Source organism: Microtus oregoni, unplaced genomic scaffold, assembly GCF_018167655.1.
Source record: "Microtus oregoni isolate MIOR12 unplaced genomic scaffold, Mior012 000001F_ref0000356, whole genome shotgun sequence".
In the NCBI taxonomy this organism is placed as follows: Eukaryota; Metazoa; Chordata; class Mammalia; order Rodentia; family Cricetidae; genus Microtus; species Microtus oregoni.
This window is the reverse complement of record NW_024543060.1, coordinates 11,851,378-11,863,074: the sequence shown is the minus strand read 5'-3', so window position 1 is coordinate 11,863,074 and position 11,697 is coordinate 11,851,378. Positions and strand designations below refer to the sequence as shown.

The 11,697-nt window shown below is 41.4% G+C and overlaps 1 protein-coding gene across 2 annotated transcripts in view; it reads left to right on the top strand.

Moving 5' to 3' along the window:
- The first annotated feature begins 483 nt into the window (after positions 1–483).
- The window catches only part of Fndc3a (fibronectin type III domain containing 3A), a 134,472-nt gene continuing 123,258 nt past the window's right edge, over positions 484–11,697 (top strand). The window contains exon 1 of one of the 2 annotated variants that reach the window (XM_041666568.1): positions 484–746. The gene's annotated coding sequence lies outside the window, so the exon portion shown is untranslated. Of the gene's footprint in view, positions 747–1,167; positions 1,265–11,697 lie in introns of those variants that run through there. The other variant, XM_041666576.1, reaches the window with a different exon arrangement.

Below are 11,697 nucleotides of genomic sequence, written 5' to 3'. Positions count from 1 at the left end.
CTTCGCTTCGGTCTCCGCTGTGGTAGACATCAAGGTAACGGGTTTCCACTAGATTTGGCTGGTCCGAGACCAAGAAATTAACCACTGCGTTTCGGGACGAAGTAAATCTCTTTTGTGGGTGCTATAAAATGAATGCCGGGGCTCTAAATGTTTATGAGTAGAAACTGAACCTATAGCACCTGCCAGCATTCTAAGTTCTGGGGTTTTCGGCGAGGGGCTGACGTGGTTCATCTTTTGGGGGTGGAGGGTGGGGGCGCTTTCTAAAATGCATTTGGAATACTGCCTCAGATACGTCAATCATCGGCACAGTTCCCGGGGCGCTCCCCGGCTTAGGGAGCGCGACAGCGCCGCACTAGCGGCCGCCCGCGAAGCCTGGACGCGGGGCGACGGGCACGCGCGGGGGCTCCGGGTCCCGGCGGCCGGGGGCGCCGTCGGCGGGGCTCGCGCAGCCGCACTGGGCGCGCCGACTCCGGGCTCCTCCTCCCGACTCCGTAGTAATCATGGCGGCGGCGGGGTTCGCGGTCCCTCGGGTGAAACAGAAAGCGGGAGCTACGCGGAGAGGGAGCGAAGAGCGGGGCTGAGGCGGCGCCCGTCACTGCCGGGGAAAACAACCCCTCACCGTGAGCGCAGCGGCGGCCCCCGGGAGCCGGGCCCACCATCAAGGTAGTGAGAGGACGATCCGGAGCCCCGCAGCAGACACGCCAGGGGATCCGCCTTCCTCCGCCTCGGAGCGGCGGGACTCGGAGGTGAGAGGCGGCGGGGGACACGGGAGCCCGCGTCGGGGAAACCGTTAGGCTGGGGCTGCGGGGCCGCGGCGTCCGAGGGTCGAGTCCGTCGAGGGGCGGGCGGCGCTTCCCCCCCTTCCACCCCGCCCCGCGTGGGAAGGAGCCGGGGGGGGGGGAGCGCTGTCGGGGAGGCGGCGGGGTCCGGGACGCCGCGGCGACGTGCGCGGCACCTGCCGCCGGGGACTCGGCGACCGCGGAGCTCAGCCCGCTCACCTGGGGGTTAAATCCTCGAAAACACGCCCTTCGGGTCTGTGCCCCGGCGGCTGCTGGCGGCGCCTGGCGGCTCCGGTGCCCAGGTAAGTTAACCACCTGTTCGCTCGGGAGGAGGACGGGAGGCTTCGGTCCTTCCCCGCGCTCCAGCCTGCGTGGGTGAACTTTTGACACGACTCTGCCGGGGGCATCGTGCGCTCGGTGCAGGAAAACCGAGCAGATCCTTTCGAGCTCGGGTCGCGAGCGCTGCTGTTTTAAGAGTGTGATAGGTAATCGTAATTTTTTATTAAACTACCGCCTTTGTAGGAAAAAAAAACTTGAGATAATTGGTGTGTGTGTGTGTGTGTGTGTGTGTGTGTGAATTGCTGGGGGTAGTAGGGATGGTGAGATTTTTTTTCCCTCATTTCCTTCCTGTGAGACTGTAAGTTACCTTACACCTCCTTGTCTGTCCATCTATTCCTGAGAATAGCAGGCTGACAGGATTTTCCTCTTTTTATAGTTTAATCTTTATGTGTTCACGGTAGCCTTAAAAAAAAAAAGAAAAGAAACAAAACTGAGGCACATATTGATTTTTGCTGCTTCGTAATGTGGTCTGTTTTAGTTCGTGAAACCCAAGTTTGTGCGTGTTTTTCTGTGTCATAAGAATCAAACCGCATTGCTTCTCTGCCTTTTGGCTAAGATCGGTGGTAAGAATAAAATGACACTTGAAGCTTTTCTCTAATATTTTAACCGCTATGCTTTTCCCGGCATTGGTGCTAAACATATGCCACTCAAGACTGAGCCATATGTCAGACAGAAACAAATTGAGGTTCCTGGCTCAGATCCCGTGTTTAGATAAACATTTAGTTTTTTTTTTGTGTATTTGAGAAATATGTAATTCTTGCCGTCTTGTAAATTTTGCTTAAGTCACCTAAAGATGTTCCAGAAGGATGAGTCCCCTACCGTCTTAGCCTTTTCTTATTGGAATTGATTTTCTCAACTAATAAGATAAATTACCCGTGGAGACAGGTGGTGGTGGGCCTAATATAAAGCGATGATAAGGATTTTTAAAAAACATGGTTTTTCTAAATTACAAATATGAGAGTTTGTTTTCAGCCTTTCAGCCCACTTGTAATTCTTGCTACCACTAATAACACCCTGTAGAGGGAAGGAAGATGATGAGGTGACGGGGAGAAAATCTTGCTTAGAGTCAAACATTTTAGCATTCTCACCTTTCTCTGTATTTTCTTCCTTCTCCTCATACATCATCTCCCGGTTTTCTCTGTAGCTTAAGTGGAAAATTTTTATCTCACGCTGCTTATCTTTAGCCACCTGTACGCGTCTGCCTTAACTCCTTCCTTTCCCCGGTCGTCTGAACCCCCTCAACACTGAGCCATCCGGGGAAAATGAACTCTTGCTTAACACTGACCCCAGGGTTAGGTAATGATTGTGAGGGGATTTTCTCCCAAATTAATGCTGTGCACTCAAGAAACCAGATTTTTTGGTGTCACGTGTCATTACTTCCTCTCTGAGTAATTGAGAGCTGATTCATTTCATCGTACATTTCATGATGCCTTTTGCATACTCTGTTTCTATAAACTTCAGCCTAATTTATTATAGGTTAAAAACTGCCTTCCATGTCTAGTGAGATGAAGGCTGAGAAGTTCTATAAAACACAGGAGATAAAACATATGAATATTGCCTTAAGCCTGGCTTATGTAAAAGGTATTTATGATTTGTTCATCTTTAGTTTAGACTCCTGGGTAATATTTCTACTTGTCTTGAAAATATTTGTGCCTTTGGTGCTTATATATGTACGACTTGTTAATCTTGCATTTTGCCTGTAGGGTTAATGTAAACAAAATAGTTTTTGTTTTAAGCAAAACATTCTTGGTTCATTTTTTCATGAAAATGAATTTGATTATGTCTTGGAGCATGATATAAGGGTGTGCATATGATTTCTGCTTTCTTAGCCTGGTGCTGACAAGTGATTGGTGTTTTTTTTTTTTAATTAAATGTAATCTCTAAAACAACAATTACTACTTCAAATAAGTTCTGAATTTTTTTTAAGTCAGATTTAGAATTTAATCAGATTAGACTGTACATGTGTAGTCCATTGAGTCCTGTCGTAGTTTAGTTGATCACTTTGGTGCAACAAATATGTATCAATGCCAAGAGCTCATTATCACAAAGAAATTGTTGACCAATAGTGTCAGGGGCACACTTTGTTTTTTACATGTGTTATGAATGCTTATCCTTTTTAATACTTTACTTTTTAAATGAGTATTATTCAGTGAGTTCTTTTTATGTCATGATCCTTAAGCTTTTCCCCTACTGGTTGGGTTTTATTTGTCTTTAATATATACGAAGTTTGCTGTGCAGCCTCTGGGCTTCCATTAAGTTCTCTGTGGGTTTCCTTTCTGAAGTTTCCAATCTTCTGTCACCCATTTCCAGGCCTTAGGCTATTTTTCTGCACCAGCTAGCTACTACCAGATAGTGTCTTTGGAGGATGATGAACTGTTATCAAAGTAAGGGGTGCAAAAGCAGTGGAATCTGTTCCTTCAAGTCATTTACAAGTTATGGAGAATTGCACACTAACAAAAGAGACCACTAGCAAAAACTATAGCACAATATTGTTAACGTGTGTGGTGCCCACTGTGACTGAAAGCTCTGTGAGGGAGGGCTAGCACGGTCTTGGCATTTGGGGGAAGTCCAACATGAAATTTAGGAAGGGTTTAAGTATCAGAGACAGACTCCAAGAGAGAGTGACAGAGTTGGAGCTAGCTGGAGGGATCCTTTGGGATCATTCAAGGATAAGCATTAGGGAAAATAGAATCAGGTAGACTGGAGCAAGGCCCCACCAGGTATGAACAGTAGTGCAGGAAGCCCTGGAGAAGAAAGTCCTGCTCATCAGTAGGAACCCGTCTCTGAAACTAATACAGAATAATTTTGTTTTTATTGTTTTTGGTTAGCATACAAAATAATGGATTTCTATCAGACATTCCCATCCTTATGTATCATTGTACTGGGCTTAGTTTCTTCCCTACTAGCGTCTTTGGACCCTCTTTCTTGCTCATGTGGGTGCCCCTTCTGCTTTCATTGTGTGTGTGTGTGTGTGTGTGTATATCTATACATGAGAGAAAATGTGTCTTCCCATTACCCTCTCTGTTTCCACCTCCTTCTCCCTTAATTTCCTCCCTAGTTGCACTTCCTCTTTTATGCCATACACACAAACAGACAAAAATATATAAAAATTCTGTATATGAGAGAAGATGGTATTTGTCTTTCTTACTCTATTTTGTTTCGCTTAGCAGTTTGGTCTCTAGCTTCAGATGTTTTAATAGGCAGGTTTTTATGTTTATATAACTTAGATAAGGGTAGACAGGTATTTTTATAGTGCTTGATAATATTGTCTTGCAAGCTATTTATAGTGTCTGTTGAATATTATTGTTCATTTGCTTCTTTAAAAGAATTGTTTTAAAATGTAAAACCATGTCTGCAGGCTCGAGTTAGCCATCTGGCTTAGTTCACTGAGTCCTGGCTAGTTAACTGTCCATACAGCTCTTACTATGAAGTATTTTTCTAATGGTTGTTTGCAGAGGTGTACATACCTTTTCTGTGGTATATGAAGATATGCTAAGAGAACCACTACTGTAAACATTACTTTGTGCCTGAAGTTCCAGCAAGAGCTCAGTGTAGGTCTCAGAACTAGGAAGTGAAAGGTTTCCGAGCCTGGTCTTATGGCAGACAGTGAAGCACAGTGACTGGGCTTAGCATTTGTAAGGTCAAGCACATCGACTCTGTGCTGGGTTTACCTTTAAAAACTGCAGTTAGTATGTAGAAACCTTGGGTAGGGTGCTGGTGGTCTGCAAGTGATGGCCGGGGAGCAATAACCTGTTTTTTAAAGGTGGCCCAAGGTGAATTCTAAGCGTTTAGAAATCCTGCAGTAACTCCAAGAAGAGTCACTATTATGGAATAATTGGTAATTAGATGGATAAGATAGATTCCTCTGGAAAATGTCACACCATGTAGATTAAAGGAGGGAAGAAAAACTCAGAAATCTCTTAAAAATATTTTTATTAAAATAATTTTAAAACCAAGTATGGTAGCGCATACCTTTAATCCCAGCACTCAGGAGGCAGAGGCAGGTGGATCTCTGTGAGATCGAGGCCAGCTTGGTCTACAGAGAGAGTTCCAGGACAGCCAAGGCTACACAGAGAAACCCTGTCTCAAAAAATGTAGATGGAGACTGCTCGTTTGTTTCCCTACTGCCCAGACCCAAATAATCACACAGAAACTATATTAATTACATTACCTCTTGGCCTATTAGCTCAGGCTTCTTATTAACTAACTTTTACATCTTAAATTAACCCATTTCTATTATTCTGTGTTTCACCACGAGGCTGTGACTTACCTGGCAAGTTTCTGGGGTCTATCTCCTTCAACAGCTACATGGCGTCTCTCTGACTCTACTTTCTATATCTCTGTTCAGATTTCCCACCTGGCTTTATTCTGCCCTGCCATAGGCCAAATAGCTTCTTTATTAATGAATGGTAATAAAACATATTCTCAGCACACAGAATCCCACATCACACACAAAAAAATTAAGGTGATTATGGTCATTTCAAAGGATAAATACAGGTTGTTTTGAAACTTTATTTATATTAAACATCTCTCTGAAATTTCTAATTATATAACATATATGTCTAAGACAACAGTATTTTCTTTTTCCATTGTGTTTCTTGAATTGTTACCAGGTGGCCCATGGTGCCTGAGGTTATGGCTTTATGGATCAATTGGTGAGGGCTACTGCATAACTACATAGTTTGTGATATCAAGAGATTGAACTATAGTATAAGAACATTGTTTTTTACTCTGCAGGCATTATAAATAGGGTTTGTGTGTGGTCAGTATTAGATGTTGGAAATCGATGGGACACTGGACAGAATCAGCACTGTTTCTCCACCTTATTTTACTGTTATGAATATTAAAAGCAAACCAAAAATTAATCTTTTATGCTTTTGTGACTATAACTTTGTCTTCCTTTGTAAATGTTTTTACTGTCTTAAATTTAAAGGCAGCATAAGCCTCTTGAAGTAGGTTTTGGCCTTTTTGAATTACTAACTTGGACAGTTTTGACAATATTTTGCTTTAAGTAGAAACTAATAGCTAGGCTTGGTTGCACATGCCTTTGATCTTAGCATTCCAGAGGCAGAGGCAGGAGGGTCTGCATTGTGAGTTCCAGGGCAGGCCAGTGAGGGCTTCACAATTGAGACTCTGTCTCGAAAAGGAAGCGGGTAGGGAGTGGTTAATAATTGATCACTGCTTTACCGTCCCCTCCCCACCGGCCTCCTCACCCAAGGAGGAGATCAAGGGCCTTGGTGCAATTGGTGCAGGCCTCTATTCCATGCCTGCTACTCACTAGTGATAGTGATTTCACGGCTTTCTTCTCCAGTCTTGGTTTTCTTATCCTTAGAATTGAGAATATGCGCCATGTTCTCATCACAGTCTTGTAAGGACTCAACGGGATAGGTGGAACCTGAAAATGTTAAGGTGCCGCCACGTACGCGCTTGCGTCAGCGCTTGGGTCAGTGCTCCTGCGCACTGGAAGCCGCTGCACAGCTTGTCTTTTTCTAAATGACCAGAACTTTTGAGTTCCAGTGTTAGTCTGCAGATTTCTAAAAACAGCATTTACAGGAAGCATTCGGTATACTAGAAAGTCATAACTGTTTTCTTTGCAAATAAAATACATATAAAAATTTTTCCACTCATTAATCTTTCAGGTCAGTCCCTGCTCCCCTCTGCCCTATCCCTCTTTGCAAGGAAATGCTGACCTTCTGTTCCTAGGACCTCAGCTATTCTCTCCATAGTGGGATGGAATGTAGAAAATGCGTGAACTAGTTCCTTTTTAAGTGGAAGACAACTTCTTTACTGAGAAATACCTGGTGAAGTTGCATTGGATATTAGGTGCTGTGCTCGGTTATTTTTAAAATCCTGTATAAATCACCAGATACACCATTGTTCTCAGATTTTACAAGTGAAATTCTACTTGGGAATGACTCTTTTCTTTCTCCCTCACTTCTTGAGATGGCCTAGGAGCTAGTTGGTAGAAATCCACAGTAGAGTGTATATTTTGTCATTAGCCTAGATAAGAAAGTTATGTGCGTTTGACAGATTATTGTATAAATCAGACTATAGCAATATTGACAAGTATTGTTTTGTTTTCTGCCTTCCTTCCTCAGAACCCACATCTTAATATATACTTGTGCATAAAGATTTATTTTATTTATTTGTTTGTTTTTGTTTTTTTGAGACGGGTTTCTCTGTGTAATAGCTCTGGCCCTTCTGGAACTTGATTTGTAGACCAGGCTGGCCTCAAACTCACAGAGATCCGCCTGCCTCTGCTTCCCAAGTGCTGGGATTAGAGGCGTGCACCACCACTACCCAGCAAAGATTTATATTTTTAAAGCAGCTTTCTCCTTCCCCAGTAAAAGATTTGTTTAATTGATTTATGTATTTGTAGTTGTTTTCAGTAAACCTGTGGACATGTAATGGGAGGGGAAGGAATTTTCTTTCTTGGCTGCAGATTCTAAGCAGTTGTTTCTTAAGCACACTTTGCAGGACATTTGCGAGTTTCTTAAAGTGTAATTAGAAATTGAGCACCCCAACCCCCGAATTCAAGATGCTCCAAAATGTGAAACTCTTGATTGCCATCTTGATGTCACAAATACCAAGTCTTCGCCTCACCTGGAGTGATGGGTTGCAGTTAAGATGTAGGTAAACTAAACACTGTGTGTAGTAACCTCAGGCCAGATTTTACACACACACACACACACACACACACACACACACACACACATCACAAGTGAATTTTGTGTTTAAATTTGATTTAAACTAAATTCCCATTCCCAAACTATCTCATGGTGTGTGTAGATATACCTGAGTCTGAACTAGAAACACTCATGCTTCTAAGCATTTTGATAAAGGGACATTTAGCGAAGTAGTTAATGCACATACCAACTGCTTTGGTGTAGTTAATTTCATGTACTTCAGAAATCAGCCTGTCTTAATTTATTATTTATTAAAAATTATTTATTATTATTAAAAATTATTTAAGCAATTTTTTATTGCTTAAATAAAAAATTCATGATGTCATTTTGTTTAAATTTTCTGGATTTGTTTTGGTTTTCTTAATATAGTCATTTTCAATTATGGTTTTGTTCTTAAGACTTATTTTTTCCCTATGTAGTATTTTTATATGTATTATGTATCTATTGTTCATATTTTAGCATGATAATTTATTAAGTACCTTTCTGTTTCTTTGTATATTGTTATGACCAAGTACGTCTACTACTTCAGAGCAGTATTTTTAAAAATATTTTTAGAATATTTAAAATTGGAAAAATATCATAATATGGGAATTCTTCATTTCTGCATTTAATACTTGGACCTTATGAAGACTGATTTGCATGGTTGAGTAGCCCTAGAATAAAGTGGAGGAGCTTCTGTGTCCCTCTTAACCTGCGTTATTGATCATATCTAGACTAATATTTCAAGATGATGAATTTATTGAAATCACTACCCAATTTAATGCTACACCAAACTTTCTCTTTCATAACTATAATATCTTTTTTCTGCAATCCATTCTCTGTTGACACCCTGTGATTACCTCACTGTGGCTCATCACTTTCCAGCTTTGTACTGTGAGGTAAGGGCATGTTTTCTGAGGGCAGGGCCTGTCTGTTGGTTGGCTTAAATGACTATATAGAATCAAACATGCACTTTACCCCAGTAATCCCCAATTCCTCCATTTACACTGGAAGAATAATAAACATAGACACCTAGTCTCTTAGACTAAGAGTTAAAAAGATTAAAAGGTAGAACTGATTGTATGTGGTTATACCATAGTATGTTTATATCTACAACTTCAATAGATGTGTCTAGTTATGCTATATAGGTTTCCTATTATTTTCATTATTTACTTATCTATCATATGTCTCAGATGCCTGCAATATAAATGTCATAAGGTGAATGTCATACTTTCTTCTTTCCAGTTCACAGACTAAGATGAAAGATAAAAAATCATGTAAATAAATACATATCTTAAAATAATTAAATAAAATGCACTTTCTTCTGTCTCCATTTACCTGTATGATTCTTTTCTGCTTTTGGTCCCAAGTAGGCCTATTTCCTGCAGAATGTTGTGACTGTGTACATCACACACATATGCTCACACACACACACACACACACACACACACACACGTGCACACACACACACGTGCACACACACACCATCTTTCTATATTTTAGGTTGTCTATATATATAGGTGTGTATATATATACATATACATACATACATACATACATACATACATATATATATATATGTTAGTTCAACTGGACTGTGAACAGCACAGATGCTGCTAACAGTTTTGAAGCAAAGGAGCAGAGAAGCAGTAGTGCAGACATTGTACCTTTGGAAGCCGAGTTACCGCGGGAGCAGAAACCAGCCAGATACAATATAAAAAATGAGTGTGGTTCTTTCAAATTCGATTTCATTTACGAAAAGAGGCAGCAGGCTAGGTTGGACTCACAGGTTTAGTTTTCTGACGTAGAGTCCTGCAGACTGCTCTGTTCTTGGTTAGTCAAGATTTCCAGTAATAATTAATAAGCGCCTTTTGTGTGCTGGGTGCTCGTCCAGACTTCACACATAGCAGCTCATTTAGTTCTCAAGCCAACTGAAGTAGATCTCGCTGCCGCCATTGTCAAAACGAGGGAACTAAACACGGTAGTAACTAATACACCCAAAGCCATAGAGATATTTGGTGAAAGTAGGGGCTTTGAACCCAGGTGATTACAGAATCTGGGCTCTTTGTTAATACCAGTCCTAATGTATTGAGTCCCAGGAATGTAATGTTTCAATCTTAGGAAACATATTATTGTACCTTACTATAGTCATAGACTTAAGGAACAAATATAAGTATCTCTTTGGTACTAAAAATATTACTGTGTTGAATCCCAGGTGTATAGTGATTCACTATTAGGAAATATTAATCTAATTTACCATATTTATGGATTTTAGGGGCAACTACAATTATCTCTGTGGGGCTAAAATTTGTTTTTTTTTTAATTCATTCACCAGTCCTGATAACTCACAGTCAACAAAAATTAACTTACAAAAATATTCTAGCAGGAACTTATATTGAATGTCATAGAAAATATTAGAAACACTTCCACTAAAAGATAAGAACATTAACATTGCTTCAGAACTCACAGCTGATACATTAAGAAACAAGAAAAATAACCTGTAAGTAATAGGAGAATAACATTATTATTATTACAACTGGTATGTGTGCATACTTAGAAAATGCAAGACAGGGCAGGGGTGTGACTCAGCTTTAGAATGCTTGCCTATATAGCTGATGTCGTAGGTTCTATTCCCAGTAGCCTCACACTATCACCGCCACCTTGACCACAATAACAGCAAAGCAGAGTTAGAGAAGAAATGATGAGATTAGACTTCCTTATCTTAAATTTAGTGAGAAAGTATCTAGTTTCTTCATCAATGGAAACACACATACTCTCTTTATTATAATAAGAACTAGCATGGCTAGAGATATTGCTCAGCCTTTAGAGGCTAAGACTCATAAGCAAATATCAAAGGAAATAATTCCAATACAATTGCATGTCTGAAAGTGTGATAAAATGCACTTAAAGAAGTAAAAATTAACTTTCATAAATTAACTGATATCCAAGACAATATTATTATTTTATTTGCATGTGTATGGTACATGCTTGTTTGTACATGCCAGTACATGTGTAGAGGCCAGCGGAGGATTCTGGGTGTTTTCCTCTGTCATTTTCACCTTATTCCTTTGAGACACAATCGCTCATTGGCTCTGGGGCTGGACTGGATAGCCAGAGACCAGGTGACTGGCCAGCAAGTCCTACAGCCCTCCTGTCTTTGTCCCTGGCAGTGCTGGAATTGCCTGGGTGACAGCCCTGGCAAACTTTTTGCATAGGTGCTGGGGATCTGGGCCTCATGCCTGTGCAACAAGTACTTTCTCTCCCTACCCATTTACCCTTTTAGTTAATTGTGGCATTGTGGTTGTAGCTTGTGTTGGCGTGACTGTGGCCACTGGGAAGCCCTAGACCACACACAGACTGTAAGTGCCAGTGTTTTCCATCTTTCACACACCCTCATCTTCCCTGTGGGTCCTCCTCCCTTTAGCCTTCAGAGCTCCTTCCTCCTCCCTCTCTTGGAGCTGAGGATCAGGTCAGGGGACTCAGGAAAGACAAGTGCTGCACCCCTGAGCCAACCCCAGAGCTCTAGACAACTGATGTTAGAACTCAGAAGAGAAATCACTGGGTCACACATAAAGCAAGACTTTTCAGTAATCAGGATGGAGAGGAATGGCGTGTTTAGAGAAAGCAGTGCTTAGCCCAGGCATAGTTAGAGGTCTATTACAGAATTTGGTTCTTTTAGAAAGCACTGCATTGTTAACTGTGTTCTACCGAGGAAGGCTCTGGCTCGTAGAACATCAGAACAAGATTTTCTTGTGATAAAATGGCTCTTTGCAAACAATTTGTCATGTTAACCATGTTAAGTATGCTAAGCTACCCCAGCACCACAGCTTTCATGGAGAAGTCAAGCAGTCGTGTTGTCAACTGATCTGCTAGGGAGTCAGTGTAGCCAGAAAGGAGTCGGCAAGGCTGCTCCA